The sequence below is a fragment of the Ambystoma mexicanum genome, chromosome 1p, assembly GCF_040938575.1.
Source record: "Ambystoma mexicanum isolate Mex_15411 chromosome 1p, UKY_AmexF1_1, whole genome shotgun sequence".
NCBI lineage: Eukaryota > Metazoa > Chordata > Amphibia > Caudata > Ambystomatidae > Ambystoma > Ambystoma mexicanum.
Genome location: NC_090921.1, coordinates 997,170,901 through 997,193,136, shown reverse-complemented (window position 1 = coordinate 997,193,136; position 22,236 = coordinate 997,170,901). Strand labels below are relative to the sequence as shown.

General features: G+C 46.2%; 1 protein-coding gene across 1 annotated transcript in view; it reads right to left on the bottom strand.

The window, feature by feature from the left end:
* HYDIN (HYDIN axonemal central pair apparatus protein) overlaps positions 1-22,236 on the bottom strand; it is a 3,273,799-nt gene that overhangs the window by 2,799,370 nt on the left and 452,193 nt on the right. The window lies entirely within an intron of this gene.

Below are 22,236 nucleotides of genomic sequence, written 5' to 3'. Positions count from 1 at the left end.
CTTTGAACAGATTTCCTTCGACGGCCCACCACAGAAGGTCCTGGGTGACCGAGGGCGGAATCTGAATGGGGTCCGACATCCTGCCAGAGAACTGCGGCCAATGCATCTTGAGTGCCCACTGCAGAGATCTCATCCGCAGCCTGGCCTCTGGCACCATTAGAATGCAGGATGCCATGAGGCCGAGCAATCTCAAGAACTCGAACGCCGGGAGACTCTGGGCACGTTGAAATTTGTCCACCATCTGCAGAATGTGGTGAGCCCTCACCTGGGGAGGCGAACACAGCCCCAGGGATGTGTCTAGCTCTAGCACTGCTCCGATGTACTGGAGCCACTGGGAAGGTGTCAAGTGGGACTTCAAGTCTAGGGAGAAGCCCAGCCCGTGAAGGGAGTGGCAGGTGACTGACAGATGATCCAGGACTTGCTCGGGAGAGCGCACCCTGATCATCCAATCGTCCAGGTAGGGGTAGACGTGAATCCCACCTTTCCGGAGATATGCTACCACCACCACCATTAGCTTGGTGAAGACCCTCGGGGAGGCGCCGCAAGGTAAGGCTGTTCCTAACGGTGTTCTTGTTCTTGCAGGAGCTGAGCGCAGAAGAAAGATGCAGGCCTACTGGAGACCGATCCGAGCACTGAGTGTCACGCTGCAGGTGCAGAAAACACAAAGCATGTTTCTCAGCCTGGGGGTGGCTTAAATAGTCTCTGGGTATCCCAGGTGTCTCTGGGCTGAAAAACACCCAAAAGACTAGACTGCACATGCAGTTCTGGGAACCGAAATATGTGGGGGCATCCATCTTGTCCCCATCAATGCACTACAAGTCCAATTCCCCAATGTTATCCTATGGGAGTGAGTTAGTCTGGTGCCACAAGCGCCAAGTCTGACTCCAAGTGGGTCTTTGGAGGGATGGAGAGGCCCTTGAGGGCTATGTAGGTGACATCTTGGAGGGCTGGGGACATGAGGGGCAGGAATTATGACAGCGAGTCACCAACTGCGAACCTCAGGTACTTCCTGTGCTTGGGATGAATCGGCACATGAAAGTAAGCATCCTTGAGGTCTAGAGACAATCCGTTCATGATTTGAATAAAAGTTTATAACCAAAAACCATGAGTTCTCTGTGTCTGCATCTCATTCCTAGCTCCTCACACTGTAGATGAGGCTCAGTGCCATAGGCTTACGACTGAGAACATCTAGAGGTAGGAAAGTAGACTAGTGCAATGGGCTTATGTCTGAGAGTACATACAAGCAAAAATCAATCTAGAACCGTTTAATGCCCTTAAATGTAAAACAACTAAAGGGTAACATATAGAATAGTGCAGTGTGCTTATGCTTTGGAACACTAATTAGAGACTCAGTAGTGAGCAACAAAATGTTGTGTCCTATCTTTGTCCCTGGGATCTAGATGCAAGGTAGGCTATTTGGTCTGTACCATTTGGCATACTGCTAATATACCATTAGCAGTGATGTATAGATGTAAGACTTGATAATGTATGTATGAGTATTGTGTGTTGTGAAAAAGGAAAATAGAGTGTCTCTTATTTGAGATTTGAGTGTGGCTCGGAGTGATCCGGGTTAGGGGGGAGGGGTCGCAGCACCAGGGCAGCAGGTGAAGAGGCGGCACCCTTAGCTTCTGCTCTTCGCTGGCTGCCAAGCTGATGTCAAGCGAGAGGCATACTGATGACACAGAAATGGCCCATTTCCTCGCAAGCCAATTTGTTTGCCCTTGTAACACATTTTGCTGCAAATATAGATGAAGGGTCTCATTTTTTTTGCGGTGAAATGTTAAAAAAAAATAAAACATTTGAGCAAATGGGCATCAAACAAATTTCCTCGAGGAAGCATCGTAGATCCGATGACACTGGGCAATGGAACTGGTGACAAAGAGGTATAATAAGGGAGAAATCACATTGGTGAAAGAGATGAAGTTGAATTGTTTGGCTGAGCTGCCATTTGGGAAAAGCACGCAGAAGCGTGCACAGGGCATTTGACTCCATATTTTCCTTCACCTTTAAATGGGACACTATCAGAAAAACATTGCTCTGGAGGGCACGTTATCACAACTGCATCGCAAGAGGACACAGGGAATGAGACTATGCCCAACCACTTAACCCCTGTTTAAGTAAAACATGGCTGCTGTGCGGTTTGTAAAGATCTGAAAATGCTTTCCTTGGATTAGAAGAGGAAAGTATTTGTGAGACTGAAAGATGGCTATGAGTGCCAAATAGTTGATGTGGTAATGACTTTCCTGAACCACCCCGAGCAAGCTGATGCTGAACACAGAAGAGGTATATGGGGGATGCCGTCCCGTTTCGGACTGGATTGAGTTGTTTGAGAGCTTGCCACATTCTGATTGAGTTTGCTGGTTGACGAGTGAAACAGATTTGTACCAAAAGGTAGATTGAGAATTCACTTTTGCAAGGCTTTAAATCATCTACTGGGGCACATCCACATAGAACGCCTCATTCTGAATCCCAGACAAATTCATCGACCAGCCTTGTTGATGTTATGAGCGATTACTCCTTTAGGTCATGGGTTTCCCCAAGCCTGGCTTGAAGGCAGCTTGCTTGTCCGGATGGAGATCAGGAATGCCATAAATGCAGATTAGTCCCTGCTAACAGTGCATTCACATTAGTCTGCCTGAGATGCAACGTTTCATTCGAGTACACCTTACGGCCATAAGATGCTACAGTCCTATCCTACAATTCAAGGAGTAGCCAAAGAGATTGCCAAACAGGGATGCAGTCCCCACTGAGGAATGAGGCTGCAGATGGCTTGACAACAATGAGAGTCATAGGAGACCTGGTGATGGCTCGCCTTGATTTTCTTGTGGGTGTAGTATGACTAAGGCTTTTTTCAGCTCTTAGAGGAGTGGGCGTCAGAAATGCGAGACGGACACAAAGGTAATGTTTTCTCAAAGTTTGCCATCTATTCAAAGTAGAAAGGGGGTTTGATGAACGCCTAACTGTCCCTAACCTAATAGAGAGGTCCCTACCTAGAAAACTAAAACTAAAGAAAATTGACCTAATGTCCAAAATATCTCTAGTCCTCATGCTTATACATACACAATAAAATTATAAAAGGAAAATATGGCTAAAGCCAAAACAGTCTTGTAATTCAAACTCAAATGTTCTTGGAAGCACTCCCTGCGACCTGGGTTGTATTCCGTTTCCCTGGATCAATTCATAAATACACAGAATATAGTTCTGTTTCAACAAAGTTCAGTTGAAAGAAATAGAAAAGTCTTTCAACCACAGTCTTTCTTGTAGAAACAACAAATGTCCCTTTCACCACAGCTGGTTGACAATTCAAACAACGCAATGTCTTCCACAATATCCCTCTTGCAAGGATGATTGACTTTCTCCCCAAATCACAGGTACCAAAAGAAATGCAATTTTTCTGTTTACTTTCTTCAAAAGAAACTTCTCATCAAGATAGCATGTCACTGTTACCCATTACTATTTCTTCAAATAAAACTCTCGTCAGTATAGCAAGAACAACTTGCCTCAAAGTTGCTACTGCTTGGGCAACAAACGATAAAGCACATACGTTATTTTCATTCAACAAGTGTTCTTTCCACAAATCTTTCTGCCACAAATATCAAACCAACATCTTGCTTGCCAGGACTAAGGACTGTATGCTCTTTCCTGGGATACTTGCATGCCAGGAATAAAACTCCTACCAGTAACTTCAAACCTGATGGCTTGATTCCAGTATTCTCCACACCAGTCTTTCAGTGTGGATTCACAATTTCTTGACTGTTGACAATGTGAGATATCTTTCCCAGAATTATATCTCTTAAAAGGGTACTTCTGCTTTTGTTGCTTTATGAAGGGTTTCTCACAACATTATGGTTGATGATATGGCTGGTTATGAGCATTTCCCAGCGGGTGTCAATCTGGTTGGCCTATAACCTCTTAGCTGCAGGTAATGTTGGTTAAAGGCTTCCTCCACTGGTAGTTAATCCAAACTCTTGACAGCCTCCTGGATGTATGTAGTACTGGCTGTACACTTTCCCCTCTTGGATTCCCTTAGGAGGGAACCCCATTCTTTGCCACTTTGCTTTGTTTTCTTTTATCATTTGGTATTAAATATGTTCTGCTTGGATTTGTAAATTGTTCGGTAATCAAAATGATTGGTTTGTGAACGGTTTCATACGCACAGCGCCCTGGGGTCAGCATTCCCTCTCTGCCACCTCACTGATTCCTCGCAGTGACTCCCTCTGGCTGTCCAGCTTTGCGGTAGTGCTTCTGCAGTCAGTCTGCCTTCTATACCCGCTTCTGCAAGCCTCACGTAAGCTGTGCGGCGGTCTCCGGGAGCAACAACAGCTCAGTTGATCTACTGTGGCTTCCCCATTCTGCTTCACGCTGCTTCGGTAGCGCGTCCCCTTCACAGCGGGGCTTCTTCTTAATACACCATCTTTTGCTGTACGCACTTTGCAGTTCTTTCTGAGTGACTTCTACTGGCCGGCTTCTCTCTGTGGCTGCTCCTGCACCTTGCATGGCTTGTGCTCCTTCTGTTTCACCTCATGCATGGCCAAGAATTGCTTCTGCCTCTGCTTCAACTTTAAAACCCAGAATGAGACCCAGCTGTGTTGTGAATATCTCACTCAGATGCTCTAATTTGAGATGACTAGACTGCACCTTTGAAAATTCACTCGAGTCCCCATTGTCTCAGAGTTCCTCTTCTTCATCCCATTACTTTTAGTATTATGGGAACCGAAAACCATAGGAGAGTGTATAATATCAAGATATTCCATTGTATTTCTAATTAAATCAGATTGTCTTGTAAACTGGGAGTTACTAGAGTAAGGGGAGCTTGGGGAAAGACTCTGCAAGTTCACATTAGAGTGAGGATTTCTCATTAGGACAGAATTATGATAACTCAAGGTTTTCATCTTTAATTCTTGTATCTGAGACACCAACTTGGTTTTGCTTAGCTGGCTTTTTATAACAGGTTCTTCGAACATTAATATTAGAGAGATTGGTACATTGACAGAGGCGCAGCCAGGATAGTCTTGCAAGTGGGGCCTGAATCTAATGTAGTTGAGCCTACCACAGTGACATTAAAGCTGCAAATGACCACACAGCACTGCTTAGTGGGCATTTATAGATTTTGGGTGGGCCTTGCCTGCTCAGGCCCTACCCTGTCTCCACCTTTGTATATTGATAGTATGCCATTAAATATCTGGTAATGATTTCATCTTCAGAAGATGAATACTGCGTCCCTCCTAGCAGAGTCAACACTTCTCCCAGATAGCCATCTCCTCCCATGTGATCCTTCCCCGATACCACCCCCAGCAGTAGGATCTGGTAGCGGCTGCTTTCCCCTGGTCACATGGGAGGAGACTTTAGGCTGGGGTTTGGTGATGACTCACCAAAAGTAATCAAAGCGGCCAATGCCAACACATCTGTCTGCAAAGAGACTCCAGACAGTCCAGCCGACTGTAGCTCTAGAACATCTGCCAGTAAACCACTTTCTAGTTAGTTTTCTGGGGAAGCCTGGATGCCCAAAAAGGTAGCCATGTTGCACATTCTGTCATGGGATGATCAGGCAGATGATGAAAAGTTCTCTTTCTGCTCGTGAGAATCTCTGAAAGGTGAACCGGTTTGTCTTGGATGTTGCCAGAGGTGGATTGGGTGTCCCATGAGGTTTCTATGGGATTACCGGACACATTGGGGGGGCGTGGGAGAGGGTGACCAAAGGCCAAGGTAGCACAGGCAGATCCACTGTATCCTGTGGAAGAGCAACAGGAGGAGATAGCATAGTGCAGTTCAGGTACATTCTGGCAATGCCCCAGTTTCAAAGATAAGGAACCAGGATTTCTATGTAGGCCTAAAAGAATTCCACTGTAAGGATTTTGTTGCCCAGAGCTTTCCCATTAGGAAATACCTTGAACACTTCTATGAATTCATCAACCGTAATATGCACGTTCATGCTCTGAGTGCTTATACCCCAGCCTTATTTAGAAGCTCAATGCTTTCACTATGTGAAGCTTTCGATTAGTATAGGACCCCGATAGTACTCTAGAAATGTGTTGTTGATCTCACCCTCACTCAGACATCTGTCCCCAGCCTGATTCATCACAGCTTCAATAGTATGTTGCCCTTTCTCTTCTCGTAATAGCCATGCTAGGAGTCGGCCCAGCCCGTCCTTCTTGCCATATCTCCAGGCTTATTGCCATCAAGGTATTGACTGTTCCTAGCTGCCAGATCATTAAAGGGTGCAAGATGTTCCCTTTGATGCCAAAGTACATTCTGTTTACGATGTTTGATCTATTCTAATTTCATATTTTTCTCTTTAAATTGCCCAAATTCCCCTAAACTTTCTTTAAGATTTAAGATACCCAATGCACATGCCTCTTAATAACACTTGCATACCTCCCACAGCATCGATACATTGCTCATAGATGACGTGTTGTGTTGGAAATATAATGTTATATCTAGCATAACACCCAGCTTAGATTCCAGAACCTCCAGGGTCTCGAATGAGCAGGGCAGAAGGGTACGTTGTATTCTATAACTAGAGCACGATTACATAGTGCTCTGGAAAGAATTTTATATGAAGTCGATGTGCCAAGCCCCTGCGTGGAAATCATGACATAGTCCATGCATGTGAAAGCATTGTGGACTGAGGAGAAGTATATGCATTCAGTCTGAAGCATGGGTTGCTGTGTCTATATATATTGGTGTATTAGTAAAACTATTCAATGTCTACACAGGTGCACAAGGCACGTGACCAGCGTCTGACTTCAGTCGAAGACCTCTCCAGTTCCAAGTTCATCATGTTGAAATCACCAGCCGCTATGACTAGGCAGTCATTATACTTGTGTAATCTGCAGGCTGAATCCTCAAAGAATGGTGGGTTATCCAGGTTGACTGCATATACATTCAAGAGGACTATCTGCATACCATCAACCTCATCCATTAACAGTAGCATTACAGTCAAGAAGTCTATCCGCATACCTCCCCACCTCCTCCATTAACAGTCACAAGCAGCCCTATGTGTTGGTCTCAGTCACCTGCAGAATAAAGCTTACAGACTTGCAGATGAATGTAGTCGTCACTCCAAGATGGGGCCAACATAGCCTTACATCCTGTGTAAATGTCTTTTCCGGTACCATTAGGATATCTATACTATGCCTTTTCGCATGCTCAGATACCTGCTGGGATTCCCTGCCGTGCTTCGCCACTCTTATATTTTAGGTTACTACTGATGGTCATTTATTCATTTAGCCCTATTCTGTACCAGACTGCGTGAGTCTCCGACAGATACCATCGTTCGTTTGATATCCCAAAGCCTTACATTTGGAATAGAAACATCTATTGCATTCTAGTAGCACCCTTAGTTCATGCCCCTGTACTTTTCTTCATATCAACACTCCTCCCACGGCGGTTCCCAAATTTGGTCTGCTCATCCCTGAACAAACAAATTAACATACTCTCCAAGCAGTACTTGCTGTGGGTTCCTTTAGGCCGGCACCAGGCCACAGGTGCAGACAAACAGGTTTACATTGAGTAGAACAAGTTACTTACCAACTGGTAACTTTCTTTCGATTGGATGTTCCTCCAACGTATTCCTCATCTCAGATGTATTCCGTCCAGCTTTGCTGCTCTTCGGAAGTTTTTTCGGCAGAGGGCGCCGTGCATCGATGTCGTCGAGTCGATGGTCCCTCTAAGGCCTCCGTCGAGAGTGACATCATCGGGTGTATAAGTAGCACGCGCGGCGCCCGTTGGCCTCAGTTCTGTTTTTCCCACTTTTTTGCCTGTGATCATGTACTGTGTAGATTGTGCCGGCAGACAGGTATCAGCCTTGCGAGATTTGAGATGGCAATAACCCGGAAACATCTACAGAGGGGTAGGTTGGGAGGGCGATGAGGAATACGTTGGAGGAACATCCAATCGAAAGAACGTTAACAGTTGGTAAGTAACTTTTTCTTCGAGTGGATTGTGTCCTCCAACGTATTCCTCATCTTAGATAGACTCCCAAAGCAGTATTTTGCATACTTTTTCTGGAGGAGGGGTCAGATTTTTTTCCCAATGCCTTTAGATGGCGGAATAAAGAAGTGCTTTTCCAAAAGTCAGCTCCCTAGACTGGGAAGCATCCAGGTTATAGAATTTTGAGAAGGTGTGTAGTGAAGACCAAGTTGCTGCCTCGCAAATGGACCTTATTGGAACACCTCTTTGAAGGGCCGTCGAAGAGGCGATGCCTCTGGTGCAATTTTTGTGCTAGTCCGTAGCATTCTGAAATGCAAAGTATGATCCAGCGTGAAATTGTCTGTTTTGTTACCAATTGACCCAGTTTCCTTCCTGTGTAGCCTAGAAACAACTGGTTGTCCACTCCAAGTCTGGAAAGTCTAGAGATGTAAAAGCTTAAAGCTCTTTTTGGATCCAGTCTGTGTAATCTTTCCTCCTCCTCAGAAGGATGGGGTGGAGGATAGAATGTGGGTAAAACAATTTTCTGACTTAAATGAAAATCAGATATTACTTTTGGTAAAAATGATGGTTTAACCCTCAATACAACTCTGTCCTTATAGAACACAGTATAGGGTGGCCCAGAAGACAGTGCCAGCAATTCGCTCACCCTTCTTGCTGATGTTAGAGCAACTAAGAAGGCCGTTTTCCACGTTAGTAATCTTAATGGACACGTGTGCATAGGCTCAAAAGGAGCACACATTAAGAATTTTCGGACTAAATTGAGATCCCAAATCGGTACTTGAAATGAGTGAGGAGGAAACACATTAGGGAGACCTTTTAAGAATTGTGTTATCAAAGGAATTTTGAAGTAGGAGCATTCTTCCGATGAGCGCTTGAAAATGGAAAGCGCCACAAGGTAACCTTTTATTGTTCCGATATTTAGACCTCTGTGTGCTAGGGTCAGGAGGAAAGATAGTACTTCTGGAACAGAACATAGAAAAGGATCGACATTCTTTTCTCTGCACCAGTTGAAAAACTTTTTCCAACAGCAATGGTATAGAGACTTTGTTGCTGGTCTTCTTGACGAAAGCAACACCTCCATAACATCATCTGGAAGGATCCAATCCCTGTATCTCAGCCTTTCAGATACCAAGCATGTAGGTTGAGTGTTTTGACCTCTGGATGGAGAACCTGACCTTCCATTTGAGAGAGAAGGTTCTCTCTCTGAGGAAGACATACTGGAGGACAGATGGACATTTCTAGAAGGTTTGGGTACCACGTTCTCCTGGCCCAATGCGGGGCAATTAGGATCATGCGGTTCCCGAAGCGCCTCGGTCTCCTGATGACCTGAGGAATGACGGGAATCGGAAGGAAAGCGTACAATAGTGGGAAATTCCACTCCACCACGAACGCGTCCCCCAGGGCTCCTCTCGGGGGAAATTCCCTTGAGCAATACCTTTCGCATTTTCGTTTGGTACTGGTTGCAAACAGGTCTACCTGAGGGAATCCCCAAAGGGCGAAGATCTCTTGAATGACTTTCTGAGCCAGTTCCCATTCGTGGCACACCGTGCTCTGCCTGCTCAGAGCATCTGCCGTCATATTCTCTTCCCCGGCTAGATGAATTGCCGTTAAAGAGATTCCCTCCTGAATCGCCCAATACCAGAGCTGCATTGCCTCTCCGCACAGAGGTAGTGACCCCACACCTCCTCTTTTGTTTAAGTAATGCATGGCCACTGTGTTATCTGTCATTATCAGGACTTTCTTTCCTCCCGACAGATGGCAGGAAGGCCTTCAGGGCTAGTCTGATTGCCCTCGGCTCTAAAAGGTTGATGTGTAGTTTGGACTCTGATGGAGACCAACGACTGTTGATTGTCAAATAGTTGGCATGAGCTCCCCATCCCAGGAGTGAGGCGTCCGTCACTACTGTGATCTCCGGCCATGGTTGCCAAAAAGGTTCTCCTTTTAGGAGTTCTCTGTACAGGTCCACCATAGAAGATCTTGTCTGACCTGGTTCGGAATCTGAAGAAGATCCGTCATTTGACCCGAGAACTGGGACCACCGAGTCTTTAGAGCCCATTGAAGGGATCTCATCCTCAAGCATGCTTCTGGCACTAGGAAGATGCAGGATGCCATGAGGCCGAGCAACCTTAAAAAGTCGTAAGCTTGGAGATTTTGGAATTTGCAAACCATCTGAAGAATGTCTTGAGCCCTCGCCTTGGGAGGTGAGCTCTTTCCCAAGGATGTGTCTAGTACAGCTCCTATATACTGAAACTGTCAACTGTTACTTCTTGAAATTGAGGGAGAAGCCCAGTTTGTGGAGGAAGTGGCATGTGACTTTCAGATGATCCAGTGCTTGCTCGGCAGAACGCGCTCTGATCAACCAATCGTCCAGATAGGGGTACACATGAATCCCCCCCTCTCCTGAGGTGCGCTGCCACCACTACCATTAACTTGGTGAAGACCCTCGGGTGGAGGTCAACCCGAATGGCAGGACTCGAAACTGATAGTGTGAGTCGCGAACTACGAACCTCAGGTATTCTGTTTGAGATGAATCGGCACATGAAAATAAGCATCCAGGAGGTCCAATGACATCAACCAGTCCTGAAGTTGAAGGGCTTGGAGGACTTGAGAGAGAGTAACCATCTTGAACTTGTCCTTCCTGAGGAGCTTGTTCAAACAACGCAAGCCCATGATGGGTCTCAATCCCCCCCGTCTTTTTTTGGGATCAAAAAACATGGGCAATACCATCCCTTGTTCCTCTCCGCTACAAGCGCCAGTTCTATGGCGCCTTTCTCCAGCAGGGATTTGATTTCCTGTGCAAGGAGTGGATCCGGACTCTTCAAAGAGAGCTTCCCCGGTGGAGTGTCCTGAGGCCTCTGCCAGAAAGGAAGAACATAGCCATGGGCAATGATCTCCAGAACCCACACATCTGAAGTAATGGCACGCCATTCTACAAGATGCTGCGCCAGCCTTCCCCCAACGGGCGAACCATGGGACATGGCCTCATGACTGAGCTGAAGCAGCTGCGGCAGTGCCTGAGGGCAAAGAGGCAACTGCCCGAGCGGTTTTGGCACCTCAAGTACCTTGTTTTCCACCTCTGGTACTCCTACGTTGGCCCCTTTGACTGGCAGCCCCCCTCGATCTACCAAAGGAAGAGTAGTATCGAAAGGAACCTCCCCTCCATTGCTGTCCCCTAGGACGAATAGGCGGAGCTTGACGTACTGCAGCGCTCAACGACTTCGCTGCAGCTTTGAAGGTCTGCAACCTCTCAAGGCTCTCGTCAGCCTTGCTGCCAAAAAGATGGGCACCATCAAAGGGCATGTTGAGAAGCCGGGACTGTACATCAGGAGCAAACCCCGACTTCCGCAACCACGCAAACCTGTGCATCACGGTGCTCGCCGCCATGGACCTGCTGACACAGTCTGCCACGTCCAGACCCGACTGAACAGATTCACACATGGCATCCTTGCCATCCTGAATGAGTGCATGAAAACCATCCCGTTCCTCCCCTTCGGGAATATGTTCAGCCGCCAAAGATACACAATTCCAGAATGTGCGTGAATCTTGCAAGGGCAAAGACGGAGTTGGCTGCTTTTAAAGCCATACCCCCAGAAGAAAATACCTTCTTCGCCCAACCGTCAAAGCGTTTTTCGTCCCTATCAGGAGGGATAGTAGGGTACGTCTCCTGCTTTGCTGGGGCCATAGCCACCTGTACCAACAAACTCTCCGGAGTGGGGTGCGTGGACAAGTAGCAGGGGTCGCCACTGGCTGGACTGTATTTTTTCGTTAACGACTAATTTACTGTCGGAAGACTCTCCGGAGCAGTCCAAGCCGCCGCCACCCTTCTTTGTAAGGCCATATGAAATGCCAATAGCGGGTCAGTGGGTGGACCTTGGTCAAGGATATCTGTCAGGTCATCCTGCAGAAAATCCACAGGTGGAGCAGACCACCTCAGATACTCCGTCACCCTCGACATAAGGCGCCTGTACAAGGAGTCAGCATGTGTACCAGGCTCAGGCCTGTCAAACTCAACCTCCGGGGAGGTATCAAGACCACTGTCGTCATGCAAAGACTGACGCAGGTCTTCCAGCTGGCTATGCCCTGACAACAGGTCATCAGGAACCCCAGGAGGCACCTCTTCCTCAGACCCTTCCTCAACCTCTGAAAGGTACTCCAAGGGTTGGAACAAGTCCACCGTGGGAGGAGGAACAGAGTATGGGTCGAGTATAGGCTGCACAGACTTGCTGAGCGCCTTCCTAGGAGCCTCCACAGCTCTCTGGGGTACCTCCGGCAAAAATTCTACAAAAGGCGTCGAGGGCGCCAATGGGAGTGGCGTTGACCGAGGCGCCAATGACTTCGACAGCAGCTTTGAGGCCGGAGCTCCGAGCGCGTCCTTCGACAGGCTTGGCGCCGATGGCATCGATGGCTTCCTCAGAGCCTCGAGAAATTCCGTCGACGGACATTCTTCCAAGGCCTCACAGGCTCCAACGATCTCGACACCGTCGAGGACCGGGACCTGGAGTGGGCACAGTGGCGATCCTCCTTGTCCGCCCGGGACCTCGAAGGTTCCTGGTGATCGTGACGACCGCCCGAGCCCAAAGGCGTGCGAGAGGTGGCTCTAGAGCGTTCCTTGCCGGCTTCACTCGAAGGCGCGGACGTAACGGTGCCCTGCGACTCAAAAATCAGCATCATCTCCTTGCGGAAGGCGTCCCATTCCGGCAGAGATTAATGCTTGGTGGGACAAGCAACACCGCCGTCTGGCAGAGTCCTCAGATGAGGACGGGGAAGGCGACCGATGACGGAGCTTCCGTGCATGCTTCGAAGAGGCCGAGGAATGGCGGGACCCACTCCTGGAACGAGACCCCCTGGACTTACGCCAACGCAGAGAGTCGCCCCTCGAATCGTCGGTCAAAAGTGTAACGGACTTCGATTTACGGGGTTTGGAAACCCTACCGCCGACAGCTTCTTGCTCCGCTCTCGCAAGACCTTCGAAGTCAAAGACTGGCATTCGTCGCAGTCATCAGTCGCGTGGCTCTCACCGAGGCACCAGAGGCAGACGTCATGCGGGTGGGTCAGAGACATCTTGGAACCGCAGTCCCGACACTTCTTGAAGCCCAACTTCGGGGTAGCAGAAGACAAAGACATATATTCGTTTAACAAAACGATATTCGAAGAACCGATTCACATGAGAGAACCGAGGCGCGCCGAGATTTCGAAGCGAACACGTTCACGGAAAAAACGGAACTGAGGCTATGGGCGTTGTGCATCCTACATATAACATCTGGTGACGTCGGCCGTCGGAGGAGGTCCTCGAGGAAGCGTATCGATGTCATCTATGCAGGACGCCTACGCCGAAAAAGTTTTCCGAAGCAGCACAGCTGTGGTAATCAATGTCAAAGATGTGGAATACGTCGGAGGACACAATCCCCTCGAATGATAATTTCTCATCAAAATTCTTGCATAGACCTGTACACAAAGCAAGACTAATAATGACTGGTTCTAATTGGATACCAGCTCACTTTATCAACCTTTATAGGAACTTTTGATACCAGATCTTGCTACTCACTACCAGCGACTCATAAAACAAATCTACACTATGGGATCAGACTCAGCAGTAGTAATAACCCAGGGAGGGTACTACTCACACTACCAGCTACATTTCATAGCATTTTCTGAATAGAATTTATTTTTGAATGTTACAGATTTTAGGAGCATTTTAAACAGGTTTTCCCTATATATTTTCCAGAAGCAACCATCATAGTCAACAGGCAATTGACTGACCCCTTCACCTCAAGAAGAGACTTAGGACAATATTGTCTTATTTCCTCCCATTATTCCTTTTTGCTGTTTGGCCCCTTATCACACAAATCAGAACATCCCCAACTAAAAGGCATTTAGAACATCATTAAATGGCACACATCAGTACATGGGATAACCTAAAAGCCTAGTTATCAGAGTTTGGAGTCGAACTCCCTATCCCACTTAGAAATACATATTCCATATACAGCATCATTCAAAAATATCACCAACCATGACTGCAAATGCAATTACAAGGCATAAAAACCAACGTATTCCAATCACAAAATAGATGCGGGTTTGAGTTGGAAAATCATTAAAGTGGGGGGATGTCCACAAGGCTGCTGGGGGGTCTCCCCATGCATTTAATTTAATTGCAATTCGATGTTTAAAACTCATTGTAATCGCATTCGCAATAATGGATGCAATATTTTCAAGTAGATCCCCCATATACTAGGGCTATGACGGAATGTCCTTTAATCAGTTGACCAACAAAGGAATGTGCAGTGATTTATGGCTGTCATGGCAATCTACTACCTTGGGGGCATTGCTGAAACTATGCACGAATGAAAAAAATGATATAAAGAAGATGAGAAATATTGTTTGACGGTTGGCCCTCTTCACCTCAGCTAGTGGGGATGTAAAGATTCAATCAAAATGATTGCCCACCTGCAAATTCTATACCAGTTAACTTTTACAACTAACATTTCCAAATTTATTCTTCAACTCTTAAGACTATTTCTCTGGAAGGGTCATACTCTGCCAATACGCCTAGAAAAATTTAAACATTCTGGGGAAAAAAATGTAAAACCCCTTGCTATCCCTTTTCAAATCATACTAACTCAGCTTTTATATAAGTTACAGAGAATATCAACTAAGGACCACATCCATTCTGGCTAGATATTGATACATTGTTGACCTACCCTGCATTCATTCACATATCCCCTCAAAATGCAAAAGAAGGTACCCGATTCGACCCTAAATGGAGGCATTAATTACAAAAAGAATTCTTACTCCCACCTCCAACACAATACTGCTTTGGGAGTGTATCAAAAGATGAGGAATACGTGGGAGGACACAATCCATTTGAAGAACAAGTAACTTACCCCGGTAACGTTCTTTCGACTGGATGCTCCTTCCCCATATTCCTTATTTTATGATAGTTGATGTCACTGAAGGCATAGATCGCGCGCAGCGTCTGTTGGCTTCAGTTCTGTTTTTACGAATGTAGGATCTATCCTGTACCCGACAGTTACTCCTCCTGAGAGAGCGCCTACTGTAATAGCAAAGGAAATACTACTGCAGGGTAGGTTGGGAGGGGCGATAAGGAATACATGGGAGGAACATCTAGTCAAAAGAATGTTACCAGGGTGAAGTAACTTGTTCTCCGAATGGATTGTTTCCTCCCATGTATTTCTTATCTTATGATAGACTCCCAAAGCAGTTTCTATTATTTCTGGAGGAGACAGATTTTTCATGACAATTCACTAGTTTTCATGGGTCTTTGTGCACAGAATGCAACACTGCCTTACCAAATAAGCCTTATAAGCCTTGCCGGCCTGAAGAAGAACCCAAACTATAATGTTTGGTGGAAGTATGTACGGAAAACCATGTGGCAGCCGCACACATTTCTTTAATTGGTAGTCCCATCTGTAATGCAGAGGAAGTTGTCATACCCCTGGTTGAATGAGCCAGAATGCCTTCTGGAGGATCTTTTCCCGCCAGTCTGTAGCATTCAGATATTGCCAGTATTATCCAATTGGATAACGTCTGTTTAGTAATTGCCATACCCAACTTGTGGCCTGAATAGCCAAAAAACAGTTGGTCATCTTGTCTTAGTTTTGCCATTCTGGTGATATAGAAACTGGTGTCCGGACATTTAGTCGAAAGACATTTCGTCAAAAGACATTTGGTCGACGGAATTTGGTCGAAACCAAATGGTCGAATTTTTTTTTTATTTATATATATATTTTTTAGGTTTTAGTTTAGGGAAAAAAGGGTTTTTTAGAAAGAAAAGGGGTTTTGGGGGGACCCCCTACCCCCCCCAAAAAAAAAAAAATGTGAAAATAAAAAAAAATGTCCTGTCGACCATTTTTTTTCGACAAAATGTCTGGTGACCATAGAAACTTAGTGCGCGTTTAGGATGAAGCCTGTGTAGCCTCTCCTCTTCCTTCCCAGGGTGCGGAGGAGGGTAAAATGATGGTATTGTTATTTTCTGAGTCAGATGGAATTCAGATACAATCTAGGGTAAAAAGGTGGGTTTCATCTTAAGGACCTTGTCCTTATAGAAAATAGTGTATGGAGGCTTGCAGGATAACGCCTGAAGTTCACTCAGCCTTTGGGCAGCTGTAATGGCTACTAAGAAGATGGTTTTTCAGGTTAGCAGTCTCAAAGGACAGGAGTGTATATGCTCGAAAGGAGCACACATCATAAATTTCAACACCAAGTTGAGATCCCAAACCAGGACTAGAAAAGGGATTGGAGGGACAAGATTTGTCAATCCATTTAGGAATTGTATTAGAGGAATTTTGAAGTGAGATACCTCCTCCGAAGTGCGCTTAAATATAGAAAGTGCTGCAAGCTATCCTTTAATAGTACCAATCTGGAGTCCCAGATTAGCTAGGTGTAACAAAAAGGATAACACCATAGGTGTCCTACATGTAAACGGATCAACATTCTTATCCCTGCACAAGGCTGCAGAATTTGTTCCAACAGCAGCGGTACAAAGACTTAGTTGCTGGCCGAAAGCAAAATCTCCATTATGTCATCCGGGAGGTCCCAATCCTTGTATCTCAGCCTCTCAGAAATCATGCGTGAAGGCTAAGTGTCTTGACCTCTGGATGGAGAATTCGACCCTCCTCTTGGTCCTCTCTTTGTGGAAGATGTATTGGAGGGCAGACGGTCGGGGTACCAGGTCCTCCTAGCCCAATCGGGGCAATTATGATCATGGATTTTCCTAACTTTCTCAACTTCCTGATGACTTCAGGAATGACGGGAGTGGAGGAAACATGTACAGGAGAGGAAATTCCCAGTCCACCACAAACACGTCTCCTAGAGCTCCCTCTTGGGCGAAGTTCCTTGGAGTAGAAGAGTTTGCACTTCTGGTTGACACTGGTCATGAACAAATCCATTTGAGGGGTTCCTCAAAGGGCGAAGATCTCTTGAAGGACTTCCTGGGCTAGTTCCCACTTTTGGGTGACTGCTCTGCTGGCTCAGAGCAACCGGCATCGTGTTCTCCACTCAGGCTAGGTGAACTGCCGACAGGGAGATCCTTCTCGTATTGCCTAGTACCAGAGCTGCATTGCCTCTCTGCACAGTGGTAGTGACCCTGCACCTCTTTTGTTGAGGTACTACATGGCCACTGTGTTGTCCGTCATAAGGACATGCTTTCCCCGTACCGAAGGCAGAAAGGCCTTCAGCGCTAGTCTGATTGCTCTCAGGTCCAAAAGGTTGTTATGTAGTTTGGACTCCGATGGAGACCAACGACCGATGATTGTCAGATTGCTGGCGTGGGCTCCCTACCCAGTGAGTGAGGCGTCCATCACTACTTTTATTTCCGGCCATGGTTGCCAAAAAGGTTCTCCTTTTAGAATGCTCTCCTAGCAGGTCCACCACTCAAGGTACTGTGAGACTCTGCTCGGAATCTGTAGGAGGTCTGACATCCTTCCTGAGAATTGGGACCACTGAGTCCTGAGAACCCATTGGAGAGATCATTTTCAGGCGAGCCTCTGGCACCAGAACAATGCAGGATGCCATGAGGCCGAGCAACCTCAAAGTCGAAGGCTGGGAGATGCTGGGCACTCATTTGGTGACCATCTGCAGAAAGTCTTGAGCCCTCACCCAAGGTTTTTTCCCCCCAGGGATGCAGATTTAACAAGGGGGGTCCTGGGAGTCCCTCTGCCAGACATTAGTCCTGGTTACGAGGGACTTACCCAGAGTCTTTAGCTCACTATCTTTCACAGAGAAGAAATATCCCAAACATATCAGTCTTTGTCCTGCCCTGGGGCAGTCCAGCACCGAAATGCGAGGCAATTCTCCTCTGAACAAGAGTACCAACAGAAACCCCAGACACGTGTTTCGGTCTGGTTGGACTGCCCCAGGGCAGGACAAAGACTGATATGTTTGGGATATTTCTTCTCTGTGAAAAGATAGTGAGCTAAAGACTCTGGGTAAGTCTCTCGTAACCAGGACTAATGTCTGGCAGAGGGACTCCCAGGACCCCCCTTGTTAAACCCCCAGGGATGCATCCAGGACTGTTCCAATGAATTGGAGCCTTTGAGCTGGTATCATGTCAGACTTCTTGAAGTTGACTGAGAAGCCCAGTCTGTGAAGGGAGTGACAAGTGCAGCTGAGATGTTCCAGGGCCTGTTCGGGGGAAATGGCTGTGATCAGCCAATTTTCCATGTAGGAATCCTCCCTCCTCTGAGACTCACTGCCACCACCGCCATTAACTTAGTGAAAACCAGCAGGGCGGAGGTCAGCTCAAATAGCAGAACTCAAAACTGATAATGAGTACTGTCAACGGCGAACCTCAGGTACCTTCTGTGCTTCAGATGGATTGGCACATTTATGTAAGCATCTTGAAGGTCCTATGATACCATCCAGTCCTGAAGCTGGAGGGCCTGAAGGATCTGAAAAAGGGTAACCATCTTGAAATTGTCCTTCCTGAGGAATTTGTTGAAGTCTCTTAAGTCCAAGATGGGTCTCAATCCTCTGTTCTTTCTTGTAATTAGAAAGAACGGAGAGTACCAATCCTCGTTCCTCTCCGCTAAAGGTACTGGTTCTATGTCGCCTTTCTCTAGCAGGGTTAATATTTCCTGCATAAGGAGCGGATCTGGAACTTTGAGAGAGCTGTTCCCCAGTGGATAACTGAGGCTTTTTTTTAGAAAGGGAAGGCAGTAACCTTGGACAACTGTTTCCAATGCCCATGCATCTGAAGTAATCACCTGCCACTCTTTCAGATGCTGTGAAAGTCTGCCTCCCACTGCAGTCTTGTGACCCAAGTCCTCAGAGAGGTTTTGCGGTGACTGACGCAGTGGCTGATGGCAAAGTAGCTGCTGCTGAGGCGGTCTTAGTACCTCTACCCCGTCCACCACGGGGGAATCTTCTTTGGGCTCCTTGAACTCACTATCCTCTGCCCGTTCCAAATGTGGAGTAGTGACGAAAGGACCTACCCCTACAGGGCGTAACCATGGGGCGATTTGGAGGTTGTCTAATCGCAGCACCAAGGGATTTGCTGCTTTGGAAGTTTGCAGTTTCTCCAGACTTTCATCAGCCTTGCTACCAAACAAATGTGTGCTGTCAAAGGGAAAGTTAAGCCGTCTGGATTGTACATCTGCAGCAAATCCAGACTTCCTTAAACAGGCAAATCTGTGCATAACTGTACTAGCCGCCATTGCTCTGCTGATACGGTCAGCCGAGTCGATACCAGTCTGGAGGGATTCACACATAAGAGTCCTTTCCTTCCTCGACTATGTTCAAAAACCCGTCTCATTCTTTCCCTTCTGGGATATGGTCAACCACCATGAATATACACTCCCAAAGGGTATGAGTGAACCTAGCCAACGTGCACGTGGCATTTGCTGACTTCAGGGCCATACTTCCAGACGAAAGAACCTTTGCGGCTAGAGTGTCATAACGCTTATCATCCCTACCAGAGGGATAGTAGGGTAGGCATTTTGTCTAGTGGTTGAGGTGGCAGCCTGTACCACTAGACTCTCCAGAATTGGGTGTTTTGATAAATAATAGGGGTCACTGCTTGACACCCTGTAATTGGAAGTCAGTTTCTTGTTGACCACCGTATTCAATTCAAGTGTCTCCCAGTAGGTAGCTACACGCTTTTGTAAAGCTGCATGAAAAGTAACAATTCTGTCTTCCTGAGGTCCCCTTTCCAGAATGTCGGTAGGGTCGTATTGCTTGAAAATTGGGCTTGGTATAGTCTAACCCATGTACTCTACTACCCTCAACATCAGCTGTCTATAGGTTACCTCTGCATGATCAGATGGATTTGATCTGCCAAACTATCTCTGGTGAGGTGTCCAAACCACTGGCATCATGCAGGCATTCTTGAAGGTCTTATTCTGAATTCTTCAGAAATGAGGGACTCAGGGACTGATGGTGTACCATATTGGAGGCCAAAGGGTCTTGATTCATCCGATGATGGCTCTGCGTCCTCATGAATGGAGGAAACAGACTTGAAAAAGTCAGCCCTAGGTAAAGGGGTCTATGTTTTTTCAATAATATCCGATGGTGTCATGATGTTCGTCGACAAAGATGCTGAAATTGGCGGTACAGTCGACGTCGAGGGCTTTGATGCCTGCATCGATGACTGAGACGGATGCCTGCGTCGATGACTGAGACGCCTGTAACAGAGGAGCTTGAAGCCAGATGTGTCAATGACTTTTGATGGGCTTTTGGCACTGATGGCGTAGACGACTCGGTCCTCGTATGGACTTTTCCTCAACTCGAGGGATCCTTGGAACTCTCTCGAGGAGTTTTGCCTGCCGGGTCCAAAGGCGCACGGGTTTTATGCTTATCGGGTCTTTCAACAGGAGCATGGCTTTTGACAGTACTCGAGGTGGTCAAGGCTGCATTCTCAAATACTTTCATCATTTTGAGTCTATGGCGTTGTTTCTCCGAATGTCTTGATGATGACGAATGGTGGGAACCACTTTGTGATCGGGATTGCATACTTTTTTTTACAGGTAGGAGAAACAGTTCGACTCATCCGATGTCTGACTTTTCGACAGTCGATGGGGACTTGTGGGTCCTACCTGCCACAAGTTACCCTCTGTGCTCTCAGGGCTTTCAACCTCATGGACAGGCAGTCCTCACACTCGGATGAAGGATGAGCGGTCCGAGATACCACAAACATATTTTGTGGGGGTCTGTAATGGACATCTTCGACCCGCAGTCACAGCATTTTTTTAAACCCGACTTCTGAGTAGAAGGCGCTGATGAGGAAGCCATTTTTGAAGATTTTTACAAAGGAACAAAGCATACCGTATCCGAAGCATTGGCGCGGAAAAACAGAACAGAAGCCAATGGACCCTGCGCAGACTATATATGCCTTTGGTGATGTAGACATCGAGAAGGAGGCCTCTGAGGGACATCGAGTCGACAGACATCGATGAGCCCCGCAGTCTGCTGAAAAATAAATTCCGAAGCAGTTAAGCTGGATATTGGAAATATCATAAGAGAAGGAATATTTGGGATGACACAATCCCTTCGAAGTATATTTCTCCTAAGATTAAAGGTCATGGCCTCTCACAAACTCAGTCTATCAAGACACTATGGTCAAATTCCCATAAAAATCCAGCGGAAAGCTGCAACGCAGTCCAAATGTATACAATCAACAATGTCCTACATGGGACAAGGATAGAATAGTTAGTTCATTTTTAAAGCCCTCCAAGAGTAACATAACCTAGTAAACAGTGATTTCTTTTATGTTTTATATCACTATGGAAAGTATTCCTACAATCATTCTCTTTGAAAAACTATCAACAATACCACAACACTACTAACATGGATGAACAAAGTGTTAAAGGTTTGAAGTGTTATATTACAAGACATCTGATGAAGAAGGTCTTTGGGACTTTCCATAATAGCATAATATTCTCAGTCCAATAAATTATATCGAAAGTTGACATTTTTTTTGTTAATCAAATGTTTTCTTTTTTAATCAATGATGAACAAAATTGTAAAATGTAAATGAGTATGGCTTGGGAACTGGACTTTGGAACGCGTTTTCCTCCTGACATACTGAAGAAAATATGGGTCAACATTACAACGTGAGCCACTCATCAGCATTTACCCAATCAAATAGCTCATCACTAACCAGATCGTTGTATGCTGGCGCTAAGCTCTATATGCCATAGGACAAATGTTATCTTTGTGATTCTGTGAAAGGAGCTCTTCCACACATGTAGGACTACATGTTGGTTTTGAATGTAGGAATGGGAAAAATAATAGACTTTGGGATTTAAACAAGAGCTAAATCATAGTACTAACATCAGCTGCCTTTTAATCGAACATACGTTAAAACTTTACAACAATACTAGATATTCAAATAGGTACAGCACTCAAGCACTCAAATCCAACTGAAAAAGACAGCACAATGATCACGCATATCATGTAGTAGTGTTGGGTTTGTTTTGCACATGCTCAAAACGACACCCGAAAGCCAGAGAAACAGAAAAAGTTGCAACACCTCTACCTGTTCCTACACTTCTTCTCTAATCTTCTTCATTCTTCAAAGACAATAAACCCTACATACCATGGCTGCTTTTCCGCCGTCATAACGCAAATGAACAAGACAGCAAAAGCAACATTAACTTCAAACCATGAATAGAGCGTTCAACGCTTTACCAAACATACATCACACTCACTGACCATGTAAACCATGCCACAAACATGTGCTGCGTTTGAACAGATAGGGTCTGATTTACAAAAAGGTTTGTACATGGGAAAGTCCCATTGAAAACATTTTTGTGAACCAGGCCCATAGGTTTGTTATTTTTCACTGCTCTG